This window comes from Melanaphis sacchari, unplaced genomic scaffold, assembly GCF_002803265.2.
Source record: "Melanaphis sacchari strain LSU unplaced genomic scaffold, SCAv2.0 Contig7_pilon_pilon, whole genome shotgun sequence".
Lineage (NCBI taxonomy): Eukaryota > Metazoa > Arthropoda > Insecta > Hemiptera > Aphididae > Melanaphis > Melanaphis sacchari.
Window position 1 is genome coordinate 7,813,798 of NW_020271560.1, and position 18,225 is coordinate 7,832,022.

Consider the following 18,225-nt stretch of genomic DNA (forward strand, 5'->3'; position numbering starts at 1 on the left):
AACTATCGACTGCACACCGGCGTACCGATCGCCTCTCGCGCGTTTGCGTTCGCTGTTTAACGTTGTTACACTCTCAAGCGCACATACACACACACGCGCGCACATACGCCGGAGTGTTAATGTTTTATTATATTTTTGATAAATACATTGTAATAGCGTAAGGGGACTCGGAGTCCGCTGTGACGTATTTGATCGTGATTTTTCTGATTATTATTATTTATTCGTCTAGTCTCGAACCTTGAGAGCCGCGGACCGTTTTCGTATTTTTCATCTTCGCGCGGCGTTCAAAGACGACGGATAATCGCAGACGCACCGATACGAACCGCGCAGTCACACACCGCTCCACGACGGCGACGCTTATCGGCGGCACGGTGCAGCTCATCCGGCCGTAGTGCCTTCTTGTAGTAGCCGGCCGGGTTAGCAGCTGCAGTGAGGCGTGGCGACGGTTTCGGCAAGACACAGGAGACGACGACGGCCACGCGATGACGTCACATGAACTCTACTGCCGCCTCGGCGGCCGGCCACTGACCGCATCACCTCGGCAGGTCTCGGTTCATGATCACAGACATACGTTCCGACAACGGGCAATAACGGGGCGGTGTCGCGCCGTTCGTCACTGACGGCCGGGCGAGACCTGTCCTTCACGGCGCGCGTCGCGCGTCGCAGCAAGCGGAGGCGGCGCGGAGCGCCCGCCGGCGTCGGCGGAGACCGGCTGACCGACCGGGCGACGATCACGAGAGGCACCGATAGGGACTGCCGGGGACAACGTCCGTTTGCATCCCGAAAGTGTCTTGTTTCATAGGTATGCACATTACCTATCTTCAGCAATATGTAACTGAACAGTACACCATTTAGATACCTAGGTATAATAATTTGCGCCCATAGATAGATAGACTGAAATCCGTACCGTAGTATTATCAGTCGATAGCAACTGCAGTATAACGCGACAAGTCTGTATATACTTCGTACTTCGTATTTAAACATATAATGCACGCGTTAAGGTTAATTGATAGTGTATATATTCATAAATCAACGTTTATGACGTTTAGGTAATAATAATCAAAATAAATACAATCTTGATATAATAAAGTTACGATTTACGATGACATATCGATATACTTCCAATATCGTATAAATAACAAATTATTTGTTTTAGACGTATAACTTATAATAATATATTATGTGGATCAAATCTTGTACTGCAACGGCGTAGTATGAAGTCTTAAATATAGGCTATACAAATATACCTAAAATTATATTAGACTGTATACTTCTATAGATATTCAAACCTATGTCTAATATATAACGACTAAAATTATAGTATCTACATATAGGTATAATATAAACAATTATTGCATGCATTTTTTTTTAAATAATAGGTATATATTAATTTTAAAGTTGATTATATAGTTATAACTTATAATAATAATGATTCATTTCAAAAATTCAAAATTTCTTCGAATAGTGAGATTGCCTAAAATCATAAAATATAATATATACCTAGTATAAATATAATTTAATGTTGTATTTTCATTTATTTATTTTAATTTTCATACATCTTGCAAATATTCAGTTCTTTGAAATGAGATTTTTATTAATCTTACTTCATTATTAATAATATTGATGGGTAGGTGTACCAAAGTATTCATGTAAGTAGTGAGACATTAATAAATATCTTGATTTTATTAGTAGGTATATCAGATGTACCTATTTGACAAAGATTTTTTTTACACATGATATTTTATTCACGATAAGTATATATTACATTTAATATATATACGTAGGTACGTATAATCACTTTTATATCAAATTATTAACACTTATTCTATTATATCATAATTACGTTTATACAATATTATGCAGGTCCTTATAGATGCATAATATATTTATTTAAGTGATTTTCTTAAATTCATGATAATATGTATGACTGTAGTTAGGTCAAGGAACCCTACTTAAATATAATAGCCATATCATCCTTTTTATAAGATAATTTATAATATGTATTTAATAATATTTATTATATTCCTACTATAGCTTGCAATAACAGTATAATAATATATATACAAGCTCACGTGTTTACGTAATTTTTCATTTTACTTATTTTTTCATTAAATGACCGGTTGTGCAAACATGAAACAATGATACATTACAATTTACAATATACGACGTATTATATTTGTGCGTGTACGTGTATACACAGTACATATATATATAATAATAGTAATATGTATAATATTGATATTTATTCTTATATAAACCGCTATTAATGGACATGTAGGTATAATAGTTCCCATCACACGAATCGCATGCTTCAGATATACCTAAATATATAATTACAGTGAATACGTCGCAGCATTTTTTCTAAACTTCGCACAAAAATATAATAATATGATATATTGATGATTGGCGGTATAAGCTGCGTCTTTTCATCGCATTGCTATTGAAAAATTTAGGTAGAATGGGGCAAATATAGCAGTATAATAATAATATAATCGATTTTACCGGTAAAGGTAAACGGGCGAAATCAAAATAAATATAAACGTATTTTACTGTAGGGTATAATTCGATCTGTTGAACCAGTGTTTGGGTGAAAAATTCGTTTCGCCAAGCGTGTATTTAAGGTACCCATATTATTGTCACTTCTAAATAGTAGTCGGTATAAATATGATAATCCTCTACCAAATAAATCGATACATCTAAATTATTATTATATTGTATACACGCGCACCTATACACACTGCATATTATGTATATATACACAGACTGATATGTATGTATACATACGTTATACTATAATGAAACGTTAACTGCAATTTTGACGTTTGAATCGGCCGTGTCGGATTAACATCAACCCCCTCGCGGACAATAGGCGTAATCCATAAGTGCGTACTCGAGATTTCCGCCCTTGTAATAATATTATATTACTATTATTGTTGTTATTGCCATCCGCCGTACAAATATAGTTATAATATAATATATAAGGACATCTATGTAATATTATATGTCTATACGTTATTCTTAAGTTTTAATTTTTTTCCTATCCGCTAAAGTTACCGATTAGTGATAATATATAATATATATATATATGTGTGTGTGTGTGTGTGTGTGTGTATTATCAATAATTGTCATCGTTGTTTTTTTTTTTAAATATAGATAAACGAGCATAAGTCTATATTTTTCTGGATTATAAATATCAAAAATTTATATTTATGAGGCGGACAGTTTGTAAATAAAAAAATATTTCCGGGATATGAAAATTCTGAATTTTTATGTGGAAATTTTTCTACCCATGTATATTATCGACGCTACACAGTAATTATGCTTCAATTTAAAAATTAAAATTATATAGAGTAACTTTATAAATAAATAATAATTGAATGTTTTACGAGGTGTTTTTTACGACGTTTTTCACTATACAACAGGCGAAGTTTTTTCTTCTTAATTTTTCATGTGCAAGCCGGGCTCTTGTTATTATTAAAATAATTTACCTCTGGCGAACATATTTCACCCTTGTGGTGGAAAATTCGATATGCCTGAAGGGGAAAACCGTTTTGTCGCGACAACGAAACATATAGCGCATTGCGGGCAAGTTATGTTTATTATTATTTGGTTTTTTTTTTCTTTCCCCTTTTCGTTTATAATCGACTGTGGAGGTAGTTTTACACGCAAAGCGGCTGTTGCCACAACTCAAAATTTCGAACTAATTTAGAACATTTTTATATGGAAAAATAAATATAATGCACTTAGGTTAGGTTACGGTAATGCTGCTTTCCGAATGAAAAGTGTGTGTGTGGTAGCGCTTTAAACATAAATCGATTGAATCCAATTGAGGCCGTTCAAATAATTATAAACGGTCATTTTTAAAACGAATATACCTACACAGGTATATCAAATACCTATATACGTATAATATTGCGATCACGACACGCGATTTTCAAAAGTTTCGAAAAAATAAGTAAAATAAATAAATAGCTACATAATAATAGCAACAAAATATCCAAAATTACATTTATTGTTGTTGTTATTATTTATTTATTTATTATTATTATTATTTTTTTTTTTGTTAAAACATCGTTTAAAGTTCGCATGCACGAAATGCCCACAACATTACTAGCACCAACCGATTGAACTGTAATTTACTTTTCGATGGGTATTATACTATACCTATATAAGTTTTTTATAAATGTAGGTTCGTGTCTCGTGTAATATATCGCTACCGTGTACCTTATACGATGAGAGTTATTAATATATAGTTATTATGTTGTGTTGGATGTTGAGATGCGAGAGAAAAGGGATTATAATATCGTCGCTATCATATATATACTATATGATAAATATATTATATACCTATAAATATAACATACACGCATTGTACATGATGGTTAAAGTATCCACCACTGATTACATATTATAAACGTATAGGAAAGGTATTATAGTCATTTGTAGGGGTTTTAAAGTGCATAATATAATTATGTATAAGGAAGGTGTATTTTGACCCACTTGAATTATTTAATTTTTATACTTTATAGGTATAATGCGTTATACTTACACCCCAGAACGGGTTAAATGTGTTTTTTCGAAACAATATAATAAACGTAATAATAACAATAATAATGGGTAATAATACATAATATAATATATATTATATAAATGAATTTCTATGTAGTTTTTAAGTAATATTTGCGTGATATAGACTACTGTTAAACTGTTTAGGTTTTTTTTATAAAGTGTATATATGTTCGTCCGGTGTTTTTACAGTATATTTTGTTGTATAGGTACACTATAATATTATATATTTACACATATAATTCGAATAGTATATATAAATCGTAATGTATTATTATAATATTTGGTTGGCATAGTGGTGACGATTTCACCGTTCCAATTCAAAAATAATTTTTGGGTAGAACCATTCGTATATTAAATTATTTAAATTTAATATTCCTTTAGGTATACCAACGAATACTTCTTATTCTATACATGTAGTAGCTGGACGAAAAGACCACTGACGCCATCAATGTTGTCGACAAGCCAGTTAATTAAACGGAACGAAAAAACGAGCAATTTATTATGTTTGCTTTCCATATACATAAACACGCGACCACTTTACTGTTTTTTTTTTTTCAAATCGTTGCAAAGTATAGGTATAATATATTATCGGTTCAATGGTTTTCTATCATCGTGTCGTGTAATACGCATAAAAAAAAAATTAAAATTATGATATTTTGATTATTATTGTGAGCCCATCACTTGAATACATGACGACAGACATTCTTATAATATATTATATTATTTACGCATGAAACCACATAAATATTACCACATAAACATTATAAGTGACGGCAGACAGCAGCCATCTTCTCATGCTCGTACTCGCGGTATAATTAACACGTTTCCGTCCGTCCGCAAGGTTTTTATTTTTTCGCCTCTTTTCCAGGACGTAAGACGATATAATAATTCATACTCACATATAGGTAAAAGCTCGCGCTCACAGATACATATACACGTATATATATATATATATATATATATATCATTCACAGTATTTATTGTTTGCGGACGGAAAGAAGTGACATGCCGTGGTGGCGAAAGGGTCGCGCTGTGACGATATAATATATATGCATTTTATTTCCGTCGACCGCTAATTGGCGCTAATACACACTCGGCGACGGCAGTAAATCGTTGTAATAACGTAACAAAAATATTATCACATCTTCGTCGTCGCCCTATATAATTCGTGTTCTGCCACAACGGCTACAAATATATATTATGTAGGAACAGAGCCAACAATGTGCACTGCAGAACCTAAATTAGTCGCTCATCATTTCTTTTCGTCGCAGCATCGCGATAATCAACGTAGTGTATTTTCTGATAATGTGTGTATGTATGTATGTTAGTCATTGGTAGTGAATGGTAATATATGGGAGCGTGAAAATAACGCGGTTTAATCTTTATATCATAAGGATTTAGGAAAACCCGCACGTATGTGGAATATTTCATCAATTTAATTATTATATTTATTATAGTAACTTCTGAAACATACCTACCTACTCTCGGTACTTCCATCATTATAATATACTTCCATGCACTGGAGTGTGCATAGTTTATATAATATACCAAGTGATTTCGAAATCGCATTCCATCATATGGCTTAGGTATATTTATATTATATCCTCTATGATATTTTACACGAATTTCACTCGACGAATCAAATTTGTGCGTACATCGAGATATCCATTATTTGATTATTATTATTATACGTATTTACCTAGCTATATATATAATTATACGTACGTTGCCGTATAACAATTGTCATCGTGTGTATATAAGTGAATTATTCCATCGCAGACCGTTTTTCCGATGGTATGCACGTATACTGTACGCAGACACGCAGTAAGCACAAGCTGAAGCTATTTATATTATAATATTATAGAGTTATAACGCGTGTTTTATACATATATATATATATATATATTCAACGGCAGAAAATAACAAGTCGGAAAATGTTCCAACAATCGATTTACGTGCGGTTCTGTCACGCCATCGTACAATATAATGGCTAATGTGTCGTTATACGACCGTCGCCATCGATAACACCGATAATCACTTTTTAACCGACACTGAATAGAGTTTTCTGATCGCGAAACGCCGCCGTAAAGCACAACGTGTATAATATTATATTATCCATATGTACATATATATACATAAATAGGTACGTAAAATATACTATATATTCATAGATTATTATGCAGTGTGTAGGTATATGAGTCGTCAAGGTTATGTCCCAGCGAGATTTGTCAAGCACACTGGTTGATTAAATCGACGTAATGATGACAATATAATATCGTATTATATTATATTATTGTGTGAATATTAGATATATATATACGAGTAAATAATATATTATACATAGCTACAACGCCACATATATACGTATATAATAAACGCGAATAAAGAATAATATACGTAATACGTACATATCGAAGTGTATGTATTTTTATATTAGGTATTTATTTGCAGCTCACTGTATAATATTATATATAAATTATTATGTACTCACGCGGAAATAAAAAGCGCGTGATGCGTGTTTTGTGTGCACTGTCCTATACGTAGGTATACATGTTATAAGTATACATGGGTACACGATAGCAATAATATTATAATAGTTGTATGTGCGAACAGTGTTATAGCTGGTATATACCATATTGTTATATTGAAATAATTTAACGATACTTATCATGATTTTCATTGGAAGAAAAACAAAGTATAGGTATATATTTGTATATTTCTGTGCATATAGGTAATTAAATACGTCGATAAATATATCTTATAGGTACCATAATTATACAACTACTGTATATACGTTAATTGTTGTTATTTTAAAAATTTAAACTATTTTAGGTAGAGTTATAGCGATGTTTAATAGTTTGACTTGACCACGACTGGAGAAGAGTTTTCCGAACCTATATTTTAAAATATCAATTTTAATCTCGCTCTCCACTAATATTACGTAATTTATAGGTAATTGTTAAGATATTTATGTATGACTACTTCATTATAAAGTTAAATTGTTTTATATCAGATTTTGGTATAAGATTCTTTATAGTGAATAATTTTTTTTTTTTTAATATAACTAAAAAGATTAGCACCTCAGTCTGTAAACGATTTAGCCCTTTGTATCATTCTAGACCTGATCGCTACTCTGCATTAAAATGTAAATTTCTAGCGCCGGAGGTGTACACCGTATACATATAATTACAATGATATAATGCATAGATAGAATATGGATTATATCTGTGACGTAAAGGTTCAAAAATTCAAATCGATATATAAAACTTAATTCAATAATAAATTGTTGTCATGAACTTATATGTGTTATCATAAAAAACCGTTACAAACGCATAAGCAATTTGCTTTGCGGAGTGTAGATCATATAGTAATATAATATGAACTTCGAAGTGGGGTACGGCGTGGTGGCCGGACGCCGTTTTGTGACCCCGTCCCGACAGCAACGTATTTCGCTCGGGAAAAAATCTATTATTAATAAACGTTAGATATGTATATTATATTTACTAGTATTTTAAATGTATATACACAAGAGCACGCAAAGTTCTTGGCAACCGAGCCGTTTTACTGTATAAACAACACCCTTAAATAATATAATGTATTGTGTTTATGATTTTATACGTAAACCCTTCTCTTCTGTTACCCGCTCCTTCTCCCATCACTCTGCGTCGAGCTGGGGCGTAAGGATTGACCCTTTACACATATATACCTATATACCTATAGTCTATACTTATACCCTAAATGGACTATATCGGGCGCTATATATACGCGACGCGCACGCCATCGCATATCGCACACACACACACACACACACTAACAAACACGAGTCCGAGAAATTCGTGCGTGTAATAAAACGAAAACAACGGACAACACAAAAGGACAAACCCCACGCACCACACGCCTCTCGTCGTGCCGACCTTTCGTGACTATTCATTTTTCGAAATCCCAGACTTTTACGTCTATCTGCGCGCACTTGATTGTGAATATAATGCGTGTATATAACTTGGCACGTGTGATAGGTATATACGTTCAATAAGTAAACGAAGATTTCTGTAATTGCTGCAGTTCTATATCTGCACTGATGCAGCTAATATTATGATATTATGCACCGATCCGCGAGTTTTTCTATCCACCGTTTCATATTGTGTTCTATGCATATTTTTTCGCGTCGAGCAAAAAAAATCAAACCTGACGTACTACACGCATACTCGTAGTTTGTCTGCAAATGTCTAATAACTTACCTACGGAATCATCATTAAATGCGTGCGTAGGCGTACATTTAAATATACTCGCGCGGTTCTACAACATCTTTATTATACATACAATAATATACTATCGATCGGTAGTTATACGTGTACAGACAATTATTGTTTCGTACGCGCAACCGTTTAAACGACACATGGTTATTGGCGGTTCGAGATTCATATTATGCGTATGAATCGCGCGCATTAATTCGGTTATAGAGCACAGCTCTCTGCAGCGTGTACCGACGACTCGTCGTCGGGTCCATTAGCGTTTTATATATAATATACACAATATATACCTACAAACGGGTTGGGCGGAGACTAGAAATTCCATACGCGCACACACTTCAGCATACTTAAATACATATATATATATATATATACACACACACATATAAATAAGTCGAGCACCATTTAATTGATATATCTATGCGCGAGGCGGTAGAAGTGAGACTGCGGAGCAACACACCCTGCAGCGGAGGGTGTGTTGTACGCGCAATATAACGAAATATACTCTGGGGGTGGTGGAGGAAGGCGAAAAGCCACGTCGCCGGTGGTTGCTGCGGCGGGAAAACAAGGGAGAGCTGCTGTTGCAACGGTAGTAGCTAGTGAACACCCTCTCTCACCCTTTTTCTCCCTCGCTACCTCTACCCGCGCTCCCACTGTCGGTGTATAGTAAAGACTCTCGTATATATATTAGCAACATAGAAGGGCTGAACGACGGCGGACCACTTAAGCCCCTCTAGCGCGCACACCGCGGCTCATTGGCTTTCGCAGCTCTTTCCCCGTCGGTCATCCCTTCCCGGCCAGCAGATTTCTTTCTTTCTTTCCCGTTTTACTCCAATTACCGTCGCCCCGCCGCCGGTAGTACACGACAATCGAGCACGACCCCTCTCGACAGCCATTGTACGCACACACAAACAACCCCCTCCCACCTCGGTTTCGGGGTAAGTTTATACACGCAGTACATTGTTCGGGCAGGCGCGTTTCGATAGCGTTATTTTTTTCCACTCTCGTTTTTTAAACCCCGTTTTATTTTTTTAAATGCAAATTGACAGACGAATTATATTCGTTATACATATATGTTAGGTTTATTGCTACAATGTGTCGACAACGGGTTTTTCACACCCGGCCCAAGAGACCGGAATAATAAATCCGCGGCGCGTTTGTTTTCGCCTCGCATCACAATATTATATTATATTATTATTATTATTATTATTATGTAAGAGTAGAGAATTTCATGCCCTAAAAATAAATGCTCCATAGAACAAAAAACAAAAATGAGTTCTACTGTATGGTATAATGATATTCAGCAATATATAATACAACATTTACTAATATATTAAATAGTACATCTACAAAATACTTTGTAAAAGTAATATATTTATTATACAACTTTGTTGCCTCTGCGGGGCTACATATTAGTACCTACGTACAGTAGTAACACACCAACAAATTATTTACCTATATACCTATTTCAGGTACCGGTAAAATTATACCCATTTATTTCGTGCTTTATGATGAAAAATAGCAATGTATAGAAACATTTAGTAGAGTTTTCCGTGTACGGCCCATTGCCGTTTATGTTACAAGAGTGTTTTTTGTGATTTTTATCGAATTTTTTTATTTTGCTACCATAATGACCGAAGCGGGTGGCAAGGTTTTGCGTGATATGCGTGTCTCGCCTAACCACCGCCTCCACGACGTGCGCATTCGAGTCACCGCTGCTATTAAGCTTTATATCGCGTTTCAGATTTTATGATATTATTATATTATTATTACTATTTTGTTTTCATTTTTGTCACATAATGTGTTCGTGATATCGTGTGGGTACAATACACACACACACACACACATACATATTTATATATTTTAGTACAAAACATTACAAATGTCCGACAAACTATAATATGCAACACCGCACACACACTATATAATAATATATAATACACATACACCTATACGACATTATACTATAATTTAAACATATTATAGCTACTTGCTGCTAACTCTTTTTTCATAGAATTATACGAGTTACACTTTTATTCCCGCGTATTATATAAGTAGTCGTTTTATAACAAAAAGCAATGGCGGCGTTATAAACGTGAATTGATTTTTGCGTTACAGGTCACAGAGACGATGATGGCCGAAATTCCGGTTCAAATCTCAGTAAGAAACAGAGAAAAGCAAGGACGGCGTTCACAGACCACCAGTTGCAGACACTCGAAAAGAGTTTCGAGAGGCAAAAGTATTTGAGCGTCCAGGACCGCATGGAATTGGCGGCCAAGCTCAATCTGTCCGACACCCAAGTGAAGACCTGGTACCAGAATAGAAGGTGAGCTTAATTTTTATTATTAAAATTAGATGTTAATTATGAATATAAATATAGAATAGGCGCATTCTTGCGTGTGTATGTAGACGGGAGGAGGTGTAAGTGTAATATATTACACATCGCGTTTATAACTATATTATATAGTATGTATATATACCTATATAATATACTATACATTTCTACTTTTCGGCAATAAGCCCGAGACCATATCTTCAAATTCTATGTTCATAATACTCCCTCTTGAAGCTATATTTCCATCCGGTACAAGGCGCTTATTATTATACTACGTATTATTTTATATCTACGCTGGTATTATTATAAATTATAATGTTATACAATAATACCTACGACGAGAAAAAATAATAATAGTAACGAATAGCTTATAGCAGAACACCCCCGACAACACCACCCCAATCGCCACCGAAAAAGGCAATAATAATAGTATACAACAAAGGTGGAGCGCGTGAACAGTGAAAATTTGGTAATAGATGTATATATTATGTATGGCTCTCGTATGTGTGTGTACGTCAAAAACGGATGTGCTGCAAAAGTCGGCAGGCGGGTCGTAGAGCAAAGCGATATCGTGTCTGATAAGCATTTTCGTGTACGGCCGCCGACGAAAATATTGTAATTGTCGTCATTGTGATGAATGGCGTAGTGGGGGGGAGGGGGGTGATGGTAGGGCGTGCGCGAGAGGGTGTTAGAAGGCGTTTTTCTTCGGTAAAAATATACCAAGCGCAAAAGACAAGTGTAAAACGCTATGTAAGTTTTTTTCGTCGTTCAGTAAATATATATATATGCGCAACCGCCAACCGTGCGTAATATTATACGCCATGAATGCCAATTCCACCCCATAATAATAATAATAGTGTAAAAAAAATGCACCCTCTTCCCGCTCTTTGCCGTAATATCTAGCCGAGCATAATGTACGTTATACGATTTTTATCGCGACTCGCAAATATAATAATAATATATATAACGGGTTTGGTATGCATATGTATAGAAATACAAACGATTTATTTATATTTTTACGGATTCGGAGAAGGGTCCAAGTCAAGTAGGTATATCTCTATATAGGTGCACGAACAATCCATTTATAAATGGGATAAGTCGGACGTATAATATTATAAAGGTCTGTTGTAGCGAGCGGATGCTGCAGCAGTTATATACACGTTATATTCTATGCGTTTCGAGAGACGTCCCGGTCATTTGTCAAGTACGTGTGTACCTATACCTCTGAAGTGTGGTCGGAACATGAGTGGTGTACACTCGAAGAGTATCCATTATATGATGTTGTAGGTACTGGGCATCCGCCCGGCGGGGTGTGCACAAGCACAAAAGCGCGAGAAATAATAACAACACCGATGCGCGTGTTAACTCTTGTGTAAACGTCGTCGTGGCTAATATTCCACTTATTATTATTGTAGGTACACAAACGAGCGCCTATACATGCGTATAACGTGTAAAGATAATATTGTTTGTGGTGTCGCGGGATATGAGAAAAAAAGACGAGCGAAAAAAATTCTGGCACATGGATATAAATCTTTTGGAGTGTGAAAAATCGGCACATCGCACACACCATTATAACAATACGCATGTATTGTAACAATATAACATAAACGACACTAATATACGTACGATATATCATATTATTGTGTGCACGATAGATATAATAGCTGGGTGCGGCAGTCTTGTTGAAAAGGAGGACTCTGCGGAGGATTTCGCGTGTCATTTGGTGTGCACTGCGGGCGCGGTTAAAGAGATAATTTATCGTCCAGCATACGCGGTAAAATATACGCGTTTTGTGTGTCAGTGTGTATAATATAAACTATTTTATATAGGTACGTGTGATGGGTAACGTGTATAATATCGTTAGCATCTGCTCGGCGACGGCAAAGGATTGGCTGGTCTTGGTGTCGAGGGGGCTGGCCGCGACAAAACGACAAATTAACATTATAATATTATTATTATTATTATTATTATTGTGCGTTGTGTATTGTGTAATGCGCGCCGTGCGCTCGGAAATTATTTCGTGTCGTCGCCGTTGCAGCATAAGAGAGACCTGCAGATAATATTTCGATGTCCGTCTTATTCCCTGTGATTTACGTCGTGTAAAGTGTACGCCGTTTCTGCATACACTCGAGTTTATATAATATAATATTTTTAGAAACTCTAGTAAAGGGCAGGGTCGCACATATATATCGTTTTATCGCGTATTGTTTTTTACTATAGTTATCAATGTCTGAGTGTAAACACTCGACGATACGTGTAATGATAAAATGTGCAAAAGACATCCTTATTGGTACCTATATGTACTTCCTACGCATTAAAATGTCCGTTTATCGCGTATAGTGGTACAAATAATAAAAAAAAGAAAAGTATAGTTGGCGAGCGCCGTTTTTTTTTTTTATCACGTCATCTCGACTATACAGCTGGATATATACATGATAATATTATATATTATATTTTCACGGTCGGAAAAGTTGATTTACCGACGACCGCCGTTGTCCCAGTTGATTTATATACGCACTGCGCCGTACCGATCGCGTCCGCCTCGTTTTACTGTGATCTGTCGTAACGTTGGCTCACTAAATCAAAGGTTAAAATTAGTCGCGTCCGCACGCATTATGTTGTACCGTTGTACCTCTTACGACTATCGCGTAATCGCGCGTTGACAAGACGAATGCGTTCCGGCCCAGTCTTATAGTGCACCTATATACATTATATTTATGATACATACGCGTTTAAAAAACTGTATTTCGCGCCTTTGGCACACCGCCTCCGCTATACGCGAGATAGGTACCGGAATTAGAATCGGTTACGACCCATTAACCGCTCACACTAATAATAATTATTATTATAACATACTATAACGCCAGCAGTAGCTTTCCGTAGCCCCTTCATAACGAGATAGCTAGTATTATTCGCCATTGATCATAAATTGTTTTCAGTAACTATATTATATTGTCCTCAGATTTTCTGATGTAAATATATTGTGTACTGATACCTATACAAGTATATCTTTTTATACGTAATAATTAGTGGTCAATTGTTTTGATGTTTGAAGGTAAAATGCCACGGTTAAAACGATTTTCAGTTTAAACTATAGTCAAGAAAAGAGTGTAACAAAAAATCATATTTATTTTTGATATTATATCCTAAAACATTGAATTTGCTTTTATAACTTCTTACTAAATGTGTGATGTCTGAAAGAATTTAAAGTGACAGCGTTCATTAACCCACGTTATGACGGAGTGAATTTCTTCGAATACCGTTCCTCTTCCGATCACATTGCTCAACCTAAAACTGGCTATAATATAATAACACTCGTAATAATGTGTATTTTATACACTCGTACAACGGTTATTTTTGCTGATCGTTTTAATTGACACGTCGCCGTCGCGCACCGTCTATCGCGTCTCACGGCGACGACATCGTCGATGAAGACGTTAAAGCATCGTTCGCGAAACACGGTGAAAAAAAAACCTATGTACCTACAACAGTAACAAAAAACGCGTAGGATTAGAAAAAAAATAAAATCCCGAAAATTTAACGAGAAAAATCGAGGGTGTAAAAAATCGAAAATCCAATTGCGGCCACGCGTGAATCGTGGCGTGTCGAGAGACAAAAATAATAATATTTTATCTACAACGAAAAAACGTAAAACCATAACATTAAACGTCATGTACATAAACTGTTATAATATTATAGTGTACGTACGTATTATATTACATGCATCACAGTCATCGACGCGCGCGCGACTTGAGACTATATATATATATATATGATATCGGAATTTTGTGTGTTTTCCACGGGTCGTTCGGGTCACGTTCGCTTCAGCAGTGACGACGGTCTATTGTGTATATTATATTGAACGAGAACGATGATGACCGTACCCAGTCAGCTCGCTCGTGCTCAGGCACGTCGTCATATTTAATGGAAAAACACGTCTTATCGTCGCGGGTTTTCTTATTATTTTTCCAAGTCCCCCCCCCCCCCCTCACAGACGCCCCTCGGAATCATGCGTACAATGGTTTTTTTCTAATTTTTGTTCCGTCCGTGTTTTAACAACAATAAATAGTAATAATAAAATAAAAAATACAAGAGGCTACCGAGCTATATTGTCGCATCTGTATACGCGCGACTATATCGATCTATGCGTCTGTTGTACATTTCGCCGCCGGCATCAAAAAACTCATGAAACGAATCGATCGTGTGCGTGGCAGCCGCCGTTGTTATATATACATATCATTGACGTTTTAATCGATGGGTCTATGCGACGCTGAAGCGTAGAGACAAAAAATTTCGAAAAAAAACATCATCCACGCCGTGCCGTAATCGCATTTGAGAATTACGTACATCGTATATAATACGTATTAAATATATACTTATATAGGTACAGGTACCACCGCGACATCTCTGCATTTCTATTATATTATATTTTATATTATATTATATTATGTCATTCGAAAGCCATCTGTTACGCTGCAAGTGTATGGTTAATATTGATGGATGATCTGATGATGATGTCCGTTTTAATATTATTTCAATTATAATTTTACTAAGTATAGTGCTATCATGTATACGATATTAATACATTCAAGAGGAAATATATACTTCGTTTAAACATCAGTAATATTAAATATAAGTTTATTTTACTCGACTTCTCGTTCGCTGTGATATTGTCAAGGTTTCTAGCCGACAATTATTTGATGTTTTAATGAAAACGTATTTTTCTTACATAGGTATACCTACTCTGAGCTACATAAATGAGTCTAATGACACGTTTTTATTTTCTTCGTTTCCTTCCAAAATATGTGTAGAATAAGTGTATCATTATAATAATTTTTATATTATGCAAACGTGCTATAATAAACCTATATAATAACATGGCTGAGGGGCATCTCTTATTTATACAGCTTAACACGCACTAAAAAGTTTTTTTTTTTTTTAATTAATTTTTAAAACTAACGTATGCGCGTGATCATTTTACACGATTTCTATATTCTGTGCAACTGAACGAGTAACTTTTTGCCGAACAACCAAAACATTTAAAATATTAATTGCCCAACGAAATTACACGATTTTAGTATACCAAAATGTTATAATCAAGTTTATTTCGTATCAAAATTTTATCTTTTCCCGTCAAACGCCATTCATACCTTCACTGTACAATACTAATAATATGTAATAATATGTATTTAGGATAACGTTAATAATATTATACATATGATAGACGTCAAATAATTATTCAGAGTTATAAACAATCAAAATAAAATCCTTTGTACAAAATTCTACAACCCACAATACGACATCAAGGCACTAATAATGCTTAAATGTAGAAAATGAGTGCATATAATATACACGCTAACGTAAATAATTAAAAAAATGACTAGAAATAGTTCATTGTTCTTATAAAAACTAAATTATCACAACCTAAGCATACTACAGTGATTTTTTTAAATGAGAAACTCGCGAGTCCTTTACATTTGACGATTTTTATGATGTAAATATTTATAATATTATCTTAGCAAAACTAAATAGATAGGTATTCCGTTACGATTATATATATATATATCTACGAAAATAATCCAATTTTTTTTTTACCGTGACAGTTATTGGAAGACATTTACTTTCTTAATATCAACTTATCAGTTATTACTTCTATTTTAAGTTAAGTTTTAAGTCGACTGGAGTATTGTGGGACAATTTTCATTTCAGTTTTGATAAACAATAACACTGAAAACGTCGATTATTGTTTTATGTATAACAACATGTAAACGCAATCATTGTAGCACGCATTTTCTAAACCGATTGGTGTTTTTTTTTTATGTTGGGCAGGACCAAGTGGAAACGTCAGACCGCAGTGGGCCTGGAACTATTAGCCGAGGCGGGCAACTACGCGGCGTTCCAACGGCTGTACGGCGGGCCGCCGTACGGTTGCTGGCCTTACCCGGCCGGTGCCGCGGGCGGCGCGGGCGGCGCTGCCGGCGGGCGGCGTTCGGGCTCGGCCGCGGTCACGCCGACCCTGTTGTACCGGCAGGCGTTGCCGTGGCCGCGACACGCAGTGTCGACGCCCGAGCGCGCGCTGGCCTACAGATCTGTACCCCGGCATGTGGCGGTGAACCAGGTGCCGCGGTTTCCGGCGCCGGCGCGTTCTGGCCACCACCACCTGTCACACATAGCCGCCGCCCGTGCCGCTCGCCCACCCCATGTACTACGGTGGCGTCCACCATCCGGCCGCCATGCCGCCGATGCCCGGCCGCAGCCCGACGCCCGAACCGCCCGGCCGGTCGTCCCGCGGCTCGCCCAGGTCGACGGTGGACAGCCGGCCCGGTTCGGTGGACGTCGAGGACGACGGGTCCGACTCGCCAAACGTGGACGTTTAAGCGACGACCGCGTGCCATAACGTACCATCATCATCGCACCGCGCGCACGTGACTCGCGCCTATAACGGTCTGTTGTATTACAGTCTGTTGCTCGTTGTCGTGTTGAAGTGCATCTCGCAGTGTGCGCGCGCACGTCTACAATGATTTGAGACGCGCTGTAAAACGCACATCTCAAACACGTACACCCACACCTAGTCGTCGTTTACTCTTTATTATTATAATTATTATTATTTTTATTATTTGTACGTGTATAGTATTATACCTATATTATTATATTTGCGTTCCGTACCGACCCTGACGCGAAAAACGTTAGTTTTTTGTTTTATTTTTATTTTTATTTTTTTTTTTTTTTTACTACTTTACTTTACTTTTTTTCTTATGTGATGTGAGAAATTATTACTACGGCAAATTTAATTACATTTGATATTGTGAAAAAAATTTTATAAGAAAACCTAATATACCCACAGAAAACATTTAATTATGTATAACATACATTTCAATGTATTATATTAAATTATGTTCCCTCGAAGTACAAATATTTAATTTTTAATTTATTCGTAGTGAAACCGTATATATGTATATGCATTATATATGTATAATATATAAACCGGTGCAACACGTTTTTCAGTGGAAAATAATATCCGAATTTGTTCGTAAACACACGCGTATATATTTGTTATTATTATTACCATTA

At 35.9% G+C, this 18,225-nt stretch overlaps 1 pseudogene; it reads left to right on the plus strand.

The window, feature by feature from the left end:
• LOC112601898 overlaps nt 1-18,005 on the plus strand; it is a 22,128-nt pseudogene extending 4,123 nt beyond the window's left edge.
• Nucleotides 18,006-18,225: the final 220 nt, after the last annotated feature.